Source organism: Protopterus annectens, chromosome 6.part0 (genome assembly GCF_019279795.1).
Source record: "Protopterus annectens isolate FY-2018-M chromosome 6.part0, PAN1.0, whole genome shotgun sequence".
Lineage (NCBI taxonomy): Eukaryota > Metazoa > Chordata > Ceratodontiformes > Protopteridae > Protopterus > Protopterus annectens.
The window spans coordinates 1,115,818,189-1,115,821,124 of NC_056737.1; positions in this window are offsets into that span (position 1 = coordinate 1,115,818,189).

The following is a 2,936-nucleotide window of genomic DNA, read 5'->3' on the forward strand; positions in this document are numbered from 1 at the left end:
AGGAATATTCTTGTTAGAATATGCCTGAACAATTTCAAGTGGTTTTGTTTGACCTAAGATTCTTAAGGTTTGGTGAGGAATGGAAGCATAAATCACAATCAGAAGATCTTTGTTGATCAGTTTTTTTGGATTATTGTGGTGAGGTATTGATCCCAAAGACTAATATCCTGATCCAAAAACCCCAGAGTATACTTTCAAGGTCCATGTGTGAATATGCCAAAATCAACCCAAAATTTACAATAATTGCCCAAATGATGGTGGGCAAGCCAGAAAAACTAAATATTTTTTAATTGTGGGGAAATCAATCAGAGATACCCCAAACCATTTAAACAGAAAGTCCAGAATGGGGGGTCCCCCAATACTAAATGTTTAAATTTTGTTGGGTATGGTTATAAGAGGTATATATGCCACAACCAAAAATAGAACTCATGAAAAAGAAAATTTTGGGTTTCCCAAAAACAAGGTGAATATAAGGAAATAACTTTTTTGACTGAAAACCTACTAAGCCCTGTATTTAAAGTGTTATAAGACTGGACAACCAATGCCTTTAAAAAATGTGTTATATGATTCACACTATCTATGATAATATTGCAACAACCAATATCAATATCAAAAACCCGTTATAACAGGATTTAATCTTGTGCACAGTATCAATGAGACCAAAATATAACAATCCTGGCTGCAAATATGCAATGTTGTTAATACTCAAAATTCAAAAAATAAGTTCAATTTTGACATGGGTTTTGTTCATAATACAATATAGATTGTGTGTTAGTTCCCCTCCTTGTAATAAAAGGTTGTTATAGGAAAACACCAAAAACAATACAAAAGCCCACTCAATTATAAGAAAAAAAGTTTGTGAATGTCTAAATATCAAAGCAGCCCATATTCCAAAACTTTATTATTTATATTGTTCTAATGTTATAGACATTGCTGACCACAAGGAGTTGAATATACTCAACCACCAAGCCCCCAAAAATCAATGTATATTGTGGTTGACAGAAAATATATTCATGTAACCCAAAAAATTATATGTTTGGATGAAACTAAATCCCCCATCAAAAGATTTGTTTTCACTAAGTATTAAAAAAGGGTTTGGGATGCATAAAAATATCCCAATAATGGACAATGTAGTAAATTCTGGACAATATCTAGTAATATTGTCTTATAACAAAACTAAGCCTGTAAGGCCAAGATCAACAAATGTTCTGTTATAATGATGTTAAAATAAGATCCAAATATGAGACACCAAGAACTCCCCTAAACCAAAGAAAATGTACTGCAAATATGTACTAAATTAATGAATTCAATAACAAATGCAATTGTCCTGTATTATAATTTGTGGTTGTTGTAAAACACAAATCTGTTGATAGATCCCTGCAATATTGTGCAAAATGTTAATACAACCTGTGTTATTGTGTGTTAATAAATAATACAAGAAAAATCAGCACAAAATTATAAAAATGGAATCCAAATTAGTGTCCTCTAGACTTAGTAAAACATGTAAAAGCTGTTCCACGTGATGATGAAAAGTCACTCACATCCACCATATCAAACCTTTCTTGAAAGTCAAATAATAGATCCACAATTTTAAACCCAAAAAACAGGTGAAAAAAAGGCCAAGGGTAAAAGTACCTTGAAATGTGTTAGTATGCAAACCAGTCACACATAAATATCTCCAAACACATAGATGTTCACCAAAATACCTGAGATGTTAAAGTCCACCAATTATTGCTACAATGTTGAAATGCTGTTGCGATGTATAGAAATCCACAGAAAATAAACCCCACCTAGTACAGAGTCACACTGAATAATAATGGTGAGTAATCCACCAATTCGCAGGAATTGGATAGTGCAAACAGTGTGTGTTGAATCTAAAGAATAAGTTTACAAATGCGACACAAATCAAAAATTTGTCTGTTCTAAAACACAATCATACATCCAACCCGATGATGTTAGATGAATGGTGTTTAGTACAATCAGGAGAGGATACCTCTGCTAACAGAAAATGGCAGATAATCTGCTGGTCCTACAGCACAGTCCAAGAGTCAAGGAAGGAACCAAATGCTATGGTGGTGTGTGGACCAAATACCAAACAAACACAGTTGGCCAGCAAATATAACAGATGTGCCCAAATTTTAAGTAGATAAAACAATTTAATAGTATAAATAAGACCCGGGTTTAAAAAAATGTTCTTCAGTGTTGGAAAAACAGACATGAATAGATGCAACTAACTGCAAATAAATACTTTTGGCTTACCAATGAGCACGTGATGTGTCATAATAATACATGAAAATCCAAAACATGGTTTTGAGACAAGCTTATATATTGTAATGAAATTAGAAAATTCATCCTTAAAAACACAAGCGCTGAATACAGCAATAATATAAATATAATTAAGGTATTACAATTGTTATATATTTTTTTATAAACAAAATATGTCCAAACATGAATATCAATGACACTGCTTGTCAACAATCCCCGTGGGAATATGTGTTGTAGTAAAGACACACAGACACACACACACACACACACACACACACACACACACACACACACACACACACACACACACACACACACGATGTGGTCAACTCTAGTGTTCAAATGTGTGTGTGTGTGTGTTGGAGTAAAGATGCATGCATAGACTAACAATGCACTCTGGTCCAATGTTTAAATGTGTGTGTGTCTTGTAGTAAAGACGCATGCACAGCCTAATGAAGCACTCTGCCCCAGTGTTTAAATGTGTGTATGTTGTAGTAAAAACGCACGCACTGACTAATGATGCACTCTGCTCCACTGTTTAAATGTGTGTGTGCCTTGTAGTAAAGATATACAACTACACTAATGATGCGGCCTGCTCCAATGTTTAAATGTGTGTGTGTTATAGTAAAGACGCATAAGCAGACTAAGGATGTGTTCTGCTCCAAAAATGT